Genomic DNA, 16827 nt, shown 5'->3' on the forward strand with positions numbered 1-16827 from the left:
TCTTCTCCAGGCTGAACAATCCCAGCACTCTCAACACCTCTTGGATTCTTCACAGTATGTCTAGGTCCCTCTTTTACTGGGGGCACAGAGCTGCACTTCAGGTGCAGCCTCACAAATGCTAAGTAGAGTGGAAGGTTCACAACACTTGGCCTGCTGGCAATATTTTCCTAATGCAGTCAAGAATAAAGTTAGCCATCTAGTCCATTTGGGGACAGTCACAGGTGGCTTATCTTGGTTTTTATCTGGGAACCTCCTTGGTGTTTGATATTGTTATCAATGACTTGCATACAGAGATGTAATGCATCTCATCACATTTGAGGATGACACCAAACTGGGGTGCAGTTGATCCACTTGAGCACAGAGCTGTCATTCAGAGAAATCCAGACAGGCTGGATAAATGGGCCTGCAGGAACATCATACAATTCAGCAAAGTGAAATGCAGTCCTGCGTCTAAGGTTTGTTCAGCCTAGAGGAAAAGACAGTTTTAAAGGGACCTAATAGTAGTCTTCCAGTATTTAAAGGTCATAAAGAAGAGAGAGTCAGACTCTTCACAGTGGTGCATGGAAGGTGAACCAGAGACAGCTGTCAAAAATTGAATCAGGGGAGATTCAGATTGATAAAAAGAAAAAAATAATCATAGACTAGAATATAGAATCACAGGATATCCTGAGGTGGAAGGGATCCACAAGGACCATTGAGTCTAACCCTTGGCTCCACACAGGACTACCCCAAAATCAGACCATGTTTCTAAGAGCATTGTCCGAACAGTTCCTGAACTCCTTCAGGCTCAGTGCCATGATCACTTCCCTGGGCAACCTGTCCAGTGCCCAACCACCCTCTCTCAGTGAAGAACCTTTTCCTAACATCTAGCTTGAACCTTCCCTGTCCCTGCTTCATGACATCCCCTCGGTCCCGTCGCTGTCCCCAGAGAGCAGAGCTCAGCGCCTGCCCTTCCACTCCCCTCGTGAGGGAGCTGTAGTCTGCCATTAGGCCTCCTCTCAGTCACCTCTTCTCTAGGCTGAACCAACCCAGTGACCTCAAGTGCTCCTCATATGATTTCCTCTCTTCTAGACTTTCACCATCTTTGTTGGCCTCCTTTGGACACTCTCTAATACGTCCTTTTTATAATGTGGCTCCCAAAACTGCACACAGTACTCAAGGTAAGACTGCACCAGTGCAGAGTATGGCAGGAAAATCCTTGAAGAATCTCACCATCCTGTCCATCCTTAGAAAAGCTCTGTCATTTTGGCAAGGTTGAAGGTGAATCCTTCCTATCGAGAGAAGCCAGCAAAGTTGAAGTCATGCAGTAAAGAGGCATGCTATACTCTTGCATAGAGAGGTAATTCGCTCAAGGACTACATGCAAAGAATTCTCTGCAAACACCTGCTATGTCCACCCACGGTAGATCCAGACTATCACCGATACAAAAGATTATTGCCCATATACTATGGAAAATGACAATTGCAAGTTCCACAGGTGATCTGACTCAGTTTTAAGCCTCGCAACCCATACTTTGTGTAAGCATACAGAAAAGCAAAGATTCTCTTCTCCTTATACTCAATACCTCATAAATTAAGTTGGCTTTTTCATGCTGGATTTGCTCAAAGGAGAAAAGTGTTATGAATTTTACTGTGTTGTTTAAGATGTTCCTCCAATTCACAGAAAAGTTGGAGTTAAGAATTCTGTTCTTACTGCTCTTTTAATAGTTACATCAGTCCTCTGAAGCCACATCACAACACCATGTAAAGCATCTGTTGTCTCAATATGTGTCTTCTTGATGCTTCTTTCTCAGGAAAGGTTTTGTTTGGAAATTATACTGAAAGATGAGAAGGGAAAAATCAGCTTTCATTTAGAGGCAGGGTACAGATTGACATTTTGTAATGAACTGTGAATGACATACCTCCAAGTGATAGAGGCAAGAAATGTTGAGCAAGCAGTCTACTGGACTAGAACACCAGGTACTTGGGTTTAACTCCTCTGGTTTTGACTCAGACTTCATGGATTTAACTCAAAGCCAGGCTTCCTTCCCCATGGGGATATCTGGGCTGCACTATAAGGCAAAGAGTTAATAGTAATCATGTGGAATTTGTACAGAGAAAGTTAATCAATGCGTTAAGGCTTTAAGTTTTTGTGAATGAAGCAGCAAGTAATTATATTTGACGGCAGCTATTATGTTTAGTCATAAATACTGTGCTGTTGTTGATCTGGAGTTTGCCATGAAGACAATGAAACCAGAAGCATGGCCAGCATGCAAAAGACTTGCGGATGGTGGGGGTGAAAGTCAGGGAGCAAAATGGCAAATTGAGAACAGAGCTTTGCCAGCTTATTCTTCATGCATAGCTATTTGCATTTGAAAATTCAGCCCCAGAGAGAATCTGTGTAGTTTTGTTTATAAACATATGTAATTAGGAGTATATAATGTGCTCTGAATAACAGAGGCATGAACATTACCAATGAAAGTCAAGATCATCCCCATCTGAGGCAATGAATTTTATATCTTAGAACAGAATTGTCTTAGAAAATGGGAAAACATTTCATAGACTTCTGACATTGTGATAGCTTTCTTCTCAAGTCGTCCACTTCTCTTATTACAATTCATCATATTTATGGCCGCATATAATCCTGAATTCTCTCTGTTGTTTATGTTAAATCCATTGATGATATTGTAATGAGTTATATACAACTTTTTTTTTTTTTTTTTCAGGAACAGCTGTATACAACTGATTTTTTTCAGGAAAAGCAAGAATAGTAATGTACCCATGTTTTATTTCTTAAGGAGACATAAAAATTATTCCATAGTCTAGTGAAATTAGACCTTCTCTCCCTCCCCCCCCCCCCCAAAAAAAAAAAATTAATAGTATGGAGGGGAGATAGAATCAAATTAGAGAGAATATCAGAGCTGTACTGAGGCAATTCACCTCAATACACCATATAGTAAAAAAAAATATGGAAACAGATGTGGTGGGAACAGATTAAAATGTGAAGCTGAGATTCTCCAGCTTTATCATGATAATTTCCAGATTTATCAGCACTGGAGCAGGTGCCACAATATTACAAAGCCTTCTCCCAGGTTCACTGGCAGATGGGTGGAAAGCAAGCTCATATTTTTAAGCCCACATTGACTTTTCACTGGACAAGCAAAGCCACGTGGTGTGCAGTGCAACACTTGTGAGGTATACCATGCTGTGTACATGTTCTGAAGGCTAACAAAAATGTATTTTCATTAGCATGTCTCCTTCAGGTGGTGACAGGATCTATAGTGTCCTCTCCTCTACCTGGCCCTCTCTATATCCTCAAAACCTAATAAAGTGAAATATCATTGGAGTCTTCATTTCTCTCAGCAATTTGTTTGAAAGTGACAATCAGGTACTAGAATTATTAAATGGAGTAAAATATTTATTCAGATTTACAGAAAACTGTGGGGTAACATACTGTTAATTTTTCTCAGGGAAACAGGGTAGAAAGAGGGCTGGAGCACCTCTCCTATGAAGAAAGGCTGAGAGAGCTGGGACTGTTCAGCCTGGAGAAGAGAAGGCTTCAGGGAGACCTCATTGTGACTTTCAATACTTAAAGGTATAAATACTTACTTTTAAAAGGGATGGAGAGGGACTTTTTACTCAGGTAGATGATGACGGGACAAGGGGGAATGGTCTTAAACTAAAAGAGGATAGATTTAGATTAGACATTAGGAAAAAATTCTTCACTGTAAGGATGGTGAGGCACTGGCACAGGCTGCCCAGAGAAGCTGTGGATGCTCCATCCCTGGAAGCGTTCAAGTCCAGGCTGGATGGGGCCTTGTCCAACCTGATCTAGTGGATGGCATCCCTGCTTTTGGCAGGGGATTGGAGTTAGATGCTCTTTAAGGTCCTTCCAACCCGAGCCATTCTATGATTCTATAATTCTAGAGTAGAAACTGAGGTTCAGCAGAGGCTATGCCCTGTGCTGGTGTCTACTTCATCATCTCTTACTGGATCTCAGCAGAGGGTGATTTGTTAATTCACTCATTTTTGTTTGTTTTGTCCCCTGCTAAGCGTTTTTAAAATGCAGACTTTTGACAGACATATACTATAGCTTTTTGCCAAAAACTAAGGTTGTGTGAAAACATACTTATTCTGAACAAAGCATTCTAAATTGTTATTTATTTATTTATTTATTTATTTATTTGCAGAGACGGGGGGAAAAATTGCAAGGATAAAAATGATTTTCAACAAGTAACCCTGCCCTGTATTACTAATACTGTTTTTATTTATCAATTTATTTATTTATTTTTATTAATGGAAATGTGTGAAGGCCAGAGATGCCCTGTATGTAGCTTGTTCTTTTTATAACACCAACAGACACTTGTAGCCAGCCATAGTTTTCTGATTCCTGTGGGTTCCAGTAAGATGTCAGTGTTCCTTGCTGGAATAGGAGGAATCCTCTGAAACTGAAAAGAAGCAGGCGAGGGGGGATGCAGCATGTGAAGATTGGAAATGTTGTCTCATATTAAAACTGTGTTCTGCATAGCCTGTCTCCATTTCTGTTTTCTGCACGTTCATTGGCAGCCTTTCTGGCCATAATTTCTCCTGAAGAAAAGACAAAACTCCTGTTCAGAGATAATATGGCTCCTCGTTCTGATACCCTTGTTTAGATGCTTACATGAGTGGCTCTGTTTTCAAAAGCTCACTATTGGTACAAAGTTTTGGTGACCAAATATGGTCTTACTCTCTCCAAATGTCTTGGAGACGTCATCCCATCCCATGATTCTTATTCCCCCCCCAAAATGGCCAAAAAACCTGACCTTTTAACAAAAAAAAAAAAAAAAAAATTCCTTCAGCTTTTAAGCCAATATCAGACAGCAGAAGAAAAAGGCAAAATCTTATCTAATCTCTGCAGTCCTGAAGATCAGAAAAAAAGACTTCAATTAAACAAGGGGCATATCATAGGTCTGAAGGAGTTAAGGAGTTAATGTACTGAAAGACTCAAGTGTCTGAAGATAGCTATCCTAGTCAGTGTTTATGTTAATTTGGTCCCTGCTTAGGTGCAGATGTAGAAATTTAATATGGAGCCAGAGCAAGGACAGCAGAATGTGTTCTCTGGCAGTCACTTGCTCCACTCTTCTGTCCCAAGGGGGACAAGTGATTCTGACACTTAAACTTGAAATACACTTGTTTTATCTAGTCTACAGACAAATGTACTTTATGTGAAAATAAATATTTTTAAAAACCTTTTCAGTGTAAGCTAGGTGAATGACTAAGACTACTTTCCCCAAAGTGTTTGGCTTTTTTTTTTTCCTTTTTTTATAGAATAATAAAGTAAAGAATATTTCAACCCAAACATTAGAACATTCCAGGCAAGTACATCTTTAGTGTTTGTTACCATGAAAACATCATCATGTACAGAAGATATATACTTCTAAGAGAATTTTCCACCAGAAATAAAATATTTACATAGCTTGCCAGCTAAAAAAAAAAATACCAATAACAAGGATGGCCTTTTTTACAGACAAGCAAGAATTAAATAAATGAAAACAAATGGAAATAAATGGAAGAAAATCCTATCAACCAACAGTTAAATTAATGAACTGCCTAAAACTGCATAATGGAAAGAATACCTAATAGAAGCTATTCCAATTAAAATACTCTCCTTTTATCAATTGAATATTAAATTAAAGTCTTTTCAATCACATATTCAATTCTTTCTTCTGCCTTTCCTATCACCAGAGCATAGACTCAGAGTTTCCAATACAAACTGTCTTGAATGTACTACAAGAACGTTAGGAAGCTCCTGACAATATGAAACAATTTAAAGGCATCCACATGTACCTGTCACAAGTAGCAGCCTCTTTTCTCTTCTAGAACAATCAGACCCATGTGAATTGATTGTGCCCCTTTGTTTTAAGATATTTCATTTTTCAGTCTTTCAAGGAGACTTTCTATGTGTGAACGTCACTGTTTACTGTGCAAATGTGTTCTCTGCTACCAAGTTATGTAAAAAGCGATAAAGGGGAATGAAGATTTTCAAGGATTAAGACATTTACCTGACCAGGTGTTAAAAGAGATGCCAAAGCAGGAAAGAAATAAATGCAGATCAAATTAAAAGCATCTCCTTAGTTTTCTACAGCAGCATCCACCAGAAGAGAGAAGGACTAGCAATACTACCTTAAGTACACCAGAATTTCTTCATGTTAGTTCAAGGGCAATTTCAGAGCAAAAACTTTATGAAAACCTTAGGTCTACATCTTGTAAAACATAAAGCTACCGCAGAGTATAGGTAAAGACTCTTATTTTCCTTGAGCAATAACAATCACCTCCACTGCAGCAATATTGGCATCTAAGTTACCGTCCAGATACAGTAGGTGGATGGACTTAGGATAGGTGATTCTACTTTGTTCTTTCCTTCTCTTCCAAGATCTTTGATTCCTTGGCAGACATAGAATCATAGGATCATCTAGGTTGGAAAAGACCTTCAAGATTACCAAGTCCAACCATCAACCTGACTTACAGTGTCCCATCATGAAATCATTTCCATATAATTTATGGATTTCAAATCTTCCATACCCTCAAGCAGATTGACAGTCCTGCCTAAGTTGGTACTGTCTGTCAAATTAATGAAGGTACATACAAGTCCCTCATGCAGACCATTGGTATGAATGTTAAACAAAAATAATCCCAGTACTGAGCCCTTGGGAACATAGAATAATAGAATTATTGAATCATTTAGGTTGGAAAAGACCTCTAAGATCATCAAGTCCAACCACTCACCTAGCACTGCCAAGTTCACCACTAAACAATGTCACTATGCACTACATATGCACGTTTTCTGAAGACCTCCAGGGATGGTGATTCACCTACTTCCCTGGGCAGCCTGTTCCAATGCTTCACAACCTTTTCAGTGAAGAATTTTTTTTACCTAATATCCAACCTAAACTTCCCCTGGTGCAACTTAAGGACATTTCCTCTTGTCTTATCACTTAGTGCTTGGGAGAAGAGCCTGATCCCCACCTGGATTTAGCTGCAGAGAGCGATAAGGTCTCCTCCGAGCCTCCTTTCTCCAGGCTAAATAACTCCAGCTCCATCAGCCACTCCTCTTAAGACTTGTTCTCTAAACCCTTCACCAGCTTCATTACCCTTCTCTGGACAGACTCCAGCCCCTTGGTGTCCTTCTTTTAGTGAGGGGCCCAAAACAGAACACAGTACTTAAGGAGGTGATCAACCATGGGTCAGATTTCTTACAGTACCTATTCACCCAAAACCACAAGGAGCTAAAATAAATCCATAGGGGAAAAAAAAAAAAAAAAAAAAAAAAAAAAAAGTAGAGGGGATGGAGGCAATGTAAACAAAAGAAAACACAAATACCATTCTGCTGTTACAAGAGAACAGGAATTACCAGAACACTAGCAGCTTGGTTGAATCTTTTTCAGAGTTTTGAACAATTACTCTACCAGCATGCTTCTGTTAAACAAGCTTCAGTCCTACAAGAATTCAAGAGTTTTCAACAAACAATAATATGAAAAAAAAAGCGGGGGGGGGGGGGAATAAAAAAAAATAGAATGTACAGTGCTTGGACACAATTTCAATCAGAAATAACTGCACTTTTTTTTCCTAACAGGCTGACTGAACTACTTCCCCCTGAGTGGCTGTAGCACTGCAACACAACAGTTCACATATTCTCAGTTCTTTTCTAAGGAGTTAGCCACTGTGACCAGCTACATTTCACATTAGTTGTCACTGAACACAACTACCATTGTAGTCACACTGGTTTCAGGAACATGTAGTCAGACACAATAGTCTGGGATAGAATGGAGACAGGAGGCACTTTACACTACCTCTCATATGAAAAGACACAGATGGCTCAGGCAGTCTTGCTTTGTTAGTAAATTTCACCCAAGATAAACTTTCTGAATTTATTCCAAGAATTAAAAAAAAAAATCTAGTTAGTCATAAAAAAATAAACATTTCTTCCCATCAGAAAGATTAATATATTTTGATATTTTTAGTTTTGTTAATGGAGTTACACATTTTCTCATGGTTTTGTAGATCAATTCCTGTCTATACTGCATAAAGCTTACTGCAGTGCATCATTTGCAAATGCTGTCACTGTACAACCTAAGAACATATATCATTCAAAATTAAAACTGATTCACATAAATACCGAAGAACAACAAAGTAATGCTGATCTGGACTTTAGATAACAGTTTCTTTGGAAAGAAACCAACATAAAAACTTGCAACAAAACATTCTGATTATAACAACCTATATATATAAAGTTCTTTGCCTCTGTGTTGAATATGCCTGAAGCCTGAAAATGCACAAATTCTCAGTCCCAGGGAAGAAACAAAAATCTTTATATGCTTGCTTTTGTCACTAGACTCTTGGAGAACCTTCATAGCCATTTCAATTATTCATATGCAAATGTGCTAAAATATAATCAGTTACTTATAAACAGCATGATGGGGTATTGCATTGATATAATGGCTGAAATGTCTCTTAAAACATGATTCGTTGCATCATTAGGCCATAATCTGATTTTGTGGTTTCTTTTATTAACTAATTCTCCGATGCAAGTCTCCATCTGTGTGTTCCAAAACAGACATTTGGAAAAGGCAAATAATTTCAAATTATCAGCTCCCTCCCTTTCTGTGAAGGGAATAATACCAAGACGAGTCTTTTAATTTGTTCTTTTCTGTTCCAGTGCTCAAGGCAATAGTTAGAACATAATCCCTCGAAAGAAGGGTTTGCAAATCTGTTTCATTCAATCTGAACTCAGCAATGAGGGAAACACTGGGAATTTAGAACTCAACAGATCTGAACAGTTTTGGTTGCTTTCTGGTGTATCAGCTTTGGTTTCAGAGGATATTTTTTCACTTTCAGCCTTTTCTGCAGGAAATGTTTTAGGCTGATCAACCCACTGGTGGATGGTAGAGGAACTGCAGAGCATCCTTTATCAGCTCTGGGATGCTTTTGACAAAAGTACATCATGGATTGTTCTATGCAGTGCAACTGCTGAATCTCCATCACAATTAGAACTTCTATTTTTACTAACTTTCCCCAAATTAACTTTCACAAGAATTAGTAATAGCATGTCAAGAAATGATAGCTCAATTGTTCTGATGGGTTTTAAGTGTAAACTGGAGGGGATTTTAATTGTCATCTTATATATAGCCAATGAAAAGACTTTCCATCCTCCCACACGTGTCAGTCAGATATGCATTTCTAATTCCTTTTAAAGGATACTTTTTCTCTTAAGGAAGATTTGCGGTACAATATAATAGGAATTAATCTTTGTAGAGTTGTAGCACTTTCTGCACGGAAAGAAAATATGTTGTTATTTAAGTTTTGCTTTTTTTTTTTTTTTTTAACAAAGTGGAAAGTAAACTGTTTATGTATTACAGGTTTTTATTTTTCTTTTCTTTTTCCCTTTTTTTTTTTTTTTTAATATCTCTTTTTAAGACCACCATTAAGCTTGCACAGGTAATACAAAAGCAAGAGCACCAACAACATAATTGTCATTTTTCCTCTCCTTGACAACGGATGGATCACAGCTGAAATATATTGGAAAGATTTAATGGCCAAACAGAGGGACTATCCCTTCCAAATGTGTTATGTGAACAATAATCAAACAAGAAATATGCCAGACTGAAGCTGCACATACATCTCATTTCAAGCTGCCCGTTGTGTTAGACGTGCTAGACTGGCTCTTATTAGTTTGAAAAGCAGTGAGTGTGTTAAAAATAGGTTTCTGAAGAAAGGTTCTTTCTGCAGGCTTTAGAAGAGAAATCAGCACTCTGTAGTCAAGAGCTCTGAACCCACTGTCCACAGAGCTGATCAAAGGCCTCATGGTACCTTCACCACCCCTTGACCCCTTACTGTGAAGAAAATGGGCAAATCACTAAAAGGTTCTTCTCATTATTTTCCAGGAAAAGGCAGCCAAGATGCAGGTGCTTCTTTGTTTAAAGTATTCAGAAAGGGTCTGTCTATACTTTGGATGATTCTGGTCTTATCAATTTGTAGTGCTTCCTGCTGCTATTAAACTCACAAAAAAAAAAAAAAAAAAAAAACTTGAGAGCAACCTTTCTGTGTCTAACCAAATGTCATCTGCCATGGGAGCTGTCCTATATAATGACCACTTCAGGGAGTTCACAAAGACAGGGCACATACATCATCCATCCCTCTCAGACACACAGTTTCCATCTGCAGAAATCCCAGACCTCTGGTTCCTAGGAAGACCTTCAGTCTGACAGGGGCTGCTGCAGATGTGGGCGTGCCAGGCAGCAGCAGTGAGAGAACAGAAGACACGATCATTTGCCCAGAAGAGACTTGTCTGTGCCAAGAAACATAGGCAGCCTCCATTTGCTGTTCCTTTCATTTACAGGGCAGTGTTCTTTGTATGAGCATTTGAGGAAGAGTTCTGTTTTGCACAGCTACCCATACTCATGTATAAATGGGGCGTATTTGCATCTGATCAGGCTTTTTTACATCTGAATACAGGTCTGTGAGAGAAGTCTTTGGCCACACCACCTGTGGGGACTACAACAAGAGAAGGCTGAATGTCAAATTTGCTTGATTGAGATCAAGAAGGTACAATCTCAGCTGCTCTATGAGAGGTAAAGACCCTGATGTTTTTAAATTGTACATGTACATGTTGTACACAACAACAAGTTTTGTGCTGTCCTCCAGTAGCAGCACACTAGCAGGTTTTAAATATTTGAGGCCGATTTTATTTCAAGTTACCTCATCTTCTCTTACTACCTTCCAGTGTTTTCTTCTTGGGCACAGAACCAGGCTATAGGGAATAGGACCACACAAAGAGGCTACAAGAGCACTATCCTGTGACCTTGCTGACCAGAGCAATTGGCAGGTGTTCAAATAATTTCTTACATCAGCAGACTGCCACAGAGCCTTGCTGCCACCAAATGCTTCTGACCAACAACTAGTTTGGAGGTCCCAGTTTTCAGCCACCAGAACTACCTCTCAGTGGTGGTCAAGCGGGGAGAGGAAGAAAAGACCAAAGCTGGGTCACCTCAGAAAGGCAGCTCTGCTCCTCCTCCTCCCACAAACCCAGCTATTCATCGTCACAGGACCACAGCATGAGCTTTGAGAAAGAAAAAGGGAAAACTTTCACATTCCTCCTGGCTTTTCCTGATGAAAGTCAGGTCGCTCAAATAAAAAACTTCAACACTCCTGTCCAGCAGGAATTTCCTACTTTGCATCAGCTCCCCAGGTTGTGCCGCTGCTGTTCTCCCCTCCCTTTCACCAATATATTTTACCAAACCACATAATTTGAAACTCAGGGGGGTTTTGCATTGTTTTAGTAAACCGTGCAACATGCAGACCTCTCTGGTGCCACACTCAGGTGTGCATAGGAAGGGTGCCAGAACTAACCCCGTTTTCTCCCACCTGACAAGGACACAGAGGATTCATTTTCTGTCAAGTCCTCCGGCTCTTACAGAAACATTTGCAAAGAACACAATCTGCTCACAGATGTGGCATGAACAGCAAAACGGGCTTAATCCCACACGTGAGCACTTTGCTCATTCAACCAGACCTAACTGCGGCTTTTCGAAAGCTCAGCAGCTCTGCAGTGTAGCATTGCAGTCTCACACTGCAGCCTCCAATGCCTGCGCCGAGAGCTGATGACCGCGCACTGCAGTGCGACGCTCTCCTACCACACTACTGCAGTCTGTGCAGAACAAGTAAAGGACAGCAGCAAAACAAGAGCTCTTGGCAGGGCTCAGCATCCTGTTTGTCTTCAAGGACATTGCTTTGATGAAGCAGGTCTCCATTGTTTTAATGCCGAACTCAAGAAGCGGAGTGCTGATTCTTTGATTTCAAGTTTGACAAACACTCTGTGGTTAAGGATTAACTCTGAGGAGCCAGAGGGACCGTGGGGTGTTCTGTACCGTGTCAAGCCCCACATTTTCCTTCTCCTCTGATGGAGAGAAGTTCCTAGCAGATCTTTTCAGCACTGCATTGCTTTCCAAGTGGTGCTGGGAGACACAGAAAATAGCATGCAGAGTTGCATGGCTCACACAGCCATGTGTGTGTCACACAGCCAGCTGGGCTGGGGGATCAGCATGATTTTAAACTGTTAACACCTGGCCAGACACAAACTGCCTCACTTGGAAAAAATTCTGCCTCACTAAACAAGGATTTTTTTCCTTGTTTATTTCCCATTCACTTTTACATTGCAGCATTTCTATGCCAACTGGCAGAGTCCTGCTCTGGGAGGCTGGTCTGAAAGCATATAGTTTGGGCTGCAGAGAGCAACCCAGGGCTGAAGCCTGAAGACTGTGGTTATTCTTTACCTAGCTCACGGTCAAGAGGGGTTTCATTAACAGGGCAGCAAGAACAGATAATAGACAACATTGGAAGAAAAATAAATAAATATCCCAAGCCACAACAGACTTCACAAGAAAAGTGAATATTATTGAAAGAATTTCTGTTCCTGACTGAAAAATAAATGAATATACAGAGAAATGAATATACAGAATAGCATGGAGAAGTGACATGAAAGAAATACTGGCAAATACAGTGAACCATTCTTTCTGGTATCACAGGAAAAATGGACTCTCTAACTCCAGACTGCTGAGCTCCTTCACCCTCCATTAACATCCATGGGAGCGCCAGATTTGTTAACTTATGGAGATTGGTTCTAATGGCATTACAAAGGAAATGAAAAAATGCAGAATAAAAGGGAACTAAAAGCACAGCCTAAACCCCATCTTAAAATGAGAAAATGCAAAATAAAAGGGAACTAAAAGCACAGCCTAAACCCCATCTTTCTTGTCATGCTGTCCAATTGCAGTCAAAGAGAAAGCATTTTTCCCCCTAACACAGAGCAGAGGCATATACTTTGCGGGAAGCTGAGGTTCCGAGCACTGCTACAGGCAAAGGATCTGCATCCCTGAATAAAAATGCTCATGCGTGGCATTCATTCTTGGTTTTTAATACTGGCATGGGCCAGGTAAAGAGATGCAAGAGAGGAGTCAGGCTTTCAGAAAATACTGTGTTGACAGATTGATTTCTCTAATAACTCATGTCATTTTAATACCTCAAACTAGTACCATTTCTGGAGCCATTCAATAATGCTACTTCAGAATAAAATAATCTGGCAAATTGAACACTTGCAAATTGGGGAAACAAGAATGATCCTCTCTAAGCTACATGGAGAGATCTGGATATCTTCAAACCACAGGACAGACTTCTGTGAGCTTGGCCCCACCTGCTAACAAAGAAAGGAAAGAAATGTTCTTTGCCTTTAGAAATTTTATTTTAGCCAAAGCTACCTATTTCTATTTCAATTTCACAGTGTGGGAAATCCTGACACATTTTTGTTTCCTTTCTAATTTTATGGTATGGCTATTTTCCTCCATTGGCTTTATCATGCTTATTTTTTACTTCAGAAAGATAGCACAGATTATTGTGGACCTTTACTTTTGGAGTCTGTTCTGCCTTTCAAAGCTCAAGCTACGCTTCTCTGACCTGACCTGACAGCCTGAAGGATCAGAATTTAACCATTCTATTGGCAGATCTGCTGAGATTCCAGGTACAGCACAGACAGGTAACCCCAGTTTGAAAAAGAACCAAAACTCTGTTTTCTGAAGTTATGGCATTTGTTGTGACACCGCCACTCTACCCAGACTCAGCAGCACAAACAATAACAAAATTTGTATTGTTTTTGTGCTTACAAATTCTAATTGCAATACTGAGGCAAAAGGGAAATCTCCAAGCAGATAATTTGCAGTGTCATCCACAAGCCCAGATCATGAGCTGCCACAGACCATAATAATTATACGTCTGTGGCAGTAGCAATCACCAGCTCCTTCTTTGCTTTCCAACATGTTCAGATGCTTGTCTCCATTTTAAACCATTTTCCATGCCCTTGCAGAAATCATGCCTAAGGTAACAGACCCCATTCCCCCCCAAACCAATTTTCCATAAGGGACCTCATCCCCTCACACTCCTCATAGTGTGAAGATCTCCTCATACATGTCCTAATGTCCCATCATCCTCCAGCAAATCTCTCCTTTAAAACTTGCAACAGACTACAATTTTTAATAAATCCCTACTACAGTAATCAAAATTACCCACTGCTTCCCGTGATGCCATGCCCACCTACACCTACCAGCCCTGTCTTGACTTCAAGTACAATTATCTCTTTCTGTTTAACACAATCTCTGTGGCAGTGAGATGAGAACATGTGTCTGGTAGTACTAGACACTACAAGAATACACATAACAAACCAGTTATGACTCTTGACCTTGTGGACGAAATTCAACCCAGAGTGATGTCAGCAAGACAGGTATAAACGTACTGCTGATGCACTGAAGAAAGCAGTGCTGATGCTCCTTGAGCTATGGCAAAGACAACAGTCATGCTACAAGACTGGCTGCTAGAGATGCAAGCAATTGCAAAAAAAAAAAAGGGGGGGGGGGAGTTAAAAAGACCATTTAGCATCTAGAAAAACATGTTTTCAGATGAGGAATGCAGAGTAAGATTCTATAGACATGTTCCTTATTAAACAGATCCATGGCAACAACAAGTAAAAGTGGATGGATGGATGGATGGATGGATGGATGGATGGATGGATGGATCATATGGAGATGTTTGTAAGACACAAAGACTTGCTAGTTAGTATGTACATATCTTGTGTGCTCTTGCCACATTGTGAAACGCACTTCTGGCTACATTTCTGCCACACAGAAAAGTAACCACATGGTGATATGAGCATGAGGCACGGGTTAATAATGCATGTGGGTAGCACCCTGAAGTCTGAATTGCAGCCTAGGTAGGTGAAAGTGTCAGGAGCAATACACACATAATTAGAGGAGGGATCAGAAACAGGTCCCTGAAGTGCAGCCTGACAGTGAAGGGGGAGAATCAGTGTCATCTTTACGGCAGAAGCGGTACCATATGTCCTGCTGCCCCCAGTAGCAGCCCCAGTGTTGGTCTGTGTCTTTCTCTGAGGATGTCATACACCTCTTGCTGTACTACTCACATTGCACGTAGGCAATGCACAAATTGCACAACTTTTCACAGGCACTAGCCCTGATAAATCATGGGAGCTGACTCAGGATCTTCTCCGACATGCTCTTTCCTGCCGTTGGCACTTACCATGGCGCACACCAAACAGCAAGAGGCGCATCAGAGCTACCTCCTCTATGTGTGCCAGGCCTAACTTCCACCATATTCTGCACCCAGAACTACATCTGACCTAGATGGGCATTTTTCTCTCTTCTCCCACCAGTAAATAGAGGTACATGCATTCAGAGCATGACTACTCTGACCTATTTTGGTTATCTGTGTGAATACAAACTGAATCACAGCACCTGGTTCTTCCTGCAGACTGTGACGTGAGGTTAGAGAGGTACAGATGTAGGTGTAGACCTGGCCAGAACAGATGGCTCCTTTCCAGGCTTCCCCTCTGCAGTACAGGTCCCAGAAAGCTGACTATTAACTAGTTCCAGATTCATGCAGAACCAGCAAGGTTGTCCTTATGCTGTGCAGCCCTCATTCCCAGCCTGCAAAGTGTTAGGGGAAAGATTTCCTGGTAATGCTTATGCTCTCATACTCTCTGGCAGAAGAGGCGTAGATGTTCCTTGCTTTCCCTTTCATTTGCTGCTCAGCTCCAAGACACAAGGCTGTTCAGTTCTAAAGAGTCCTTAAGCACTTGATTTGCTTGCTGGTTTAGGACTATGAATAGCCTGTGCATACTTAGTGGGAATATCTACCTGGAGCTGAGGAGTGCAGTGATAACTAAGACAAAATAGGCAGCATGGACAAAGGCATGCAGCCTTCACAATCCAGACATTCCTGGGGCGCTGCCTAACAGGAAATCCAAAGAGACTTCCTTGCAACAGAAGAACTGTTTACAGAAAACAGACCAAAGCTATCAGGACTGGATATGTGGCATTTATCACCCAGTGCCTTCAGTAAGGGACCAGAAATGGCACTGTTGCCAAACATCTTCTTGCAGGTATGAGAACAGAATGCCTGAGCTGAAGATCCTGGTATCAGCTTCCAATAAGCATGGGAAGGGCAAGAGATGGGAATGTTCTAACAACAGAATCATACGGATGTGAGAAAATGGAAGAAGGAAGGGTTATGTGGTGTCAGGTCTGCAAAACGAGCTATTACATGTGCTGAATTTGGAAAAACCATGTAGCTACTACAAAATATTAGAAGAAGCTGATGACAGAAACATAGAAGGATTCATTTGATCTCCCTAGCACTTTCCAGAGTTCCTAGACTTTGACATGAGCTGGGAGATGTGTCTAATGATTTGATAATCACTTGGACCCTGGGGAAAAAAAAGGAAGAAAAAAAAAAAAAAGAGTATGCCTACTTTCTTCTGGAACTGAGTAACACAGGGGTCTTGAGAACGTGGGAGTTGAGATGATACATATCACCAGGCTGAGAAATGCATGAGGATCAACCTCCCTTCACAGGCCAGAGGGAAAATGACTCCAGTTTCTGCCTTACTTCCCTGTCTCTGCAATGTACAAGCAGAGGAAGAAATTACATGGGAGCTTTAAAAACGAAAAAAATCATTGTGCAGATTTTTTTTTTTGATTTTCTTGTACTCATCTGTATCACCATAGCATATGGCATTATTAATTGAAGTCTCACACAGGGTACATCCTGGACCAGCTTTCAGCTGTGTAGCTGGCATCATGCAGCAAAGCAAGTGGGCCCCACTCTCAGTTTTGTGTGTGCACATCCACCTGATGTGGGTGGGTGCAAAGTGAGAGTTGCACAAGAAGACCAAGCACATACAAAACCCTCAGGAGCCACGTAATAAATCTGCCTGTGCCTTACCATGTCTAGAAATGCAAGCTGGATGCTG

General features: G+C 40.8%; 1 protein-coding gene across 1 annotated transcript in view; it reads right to left on the reverse strand.

Moving 5' to 3' along the window:
- Positions 1-16827, reverse strand: part of LOC310889017 (uncharacterized protein) — a gene marked incomplete at its 5' end in the record, with an annotated part of 60745 nt that overhangs the window by 1599 nt on the left and 42319 nt on the right. The window contains 2 exons of the transcript XR_014576323.1: positions 1693-1816; positions 1901-2050. The remainder of the gene's footprint in view (positions 1-1692; positions 1817-1900; positions 2051-16827) is intronic.

The sequence above is a fragment of the Anser anser genome (genome assembly GCF_964211835.1).
Source record: "Anser anser genome assembly, chromosome: Z".
NCBI classification, from domain to species: Eukaryota; Metazoa; Chordata; class Aves; order Anseriformes; family Anatidae; genus Anser; species Anser anser.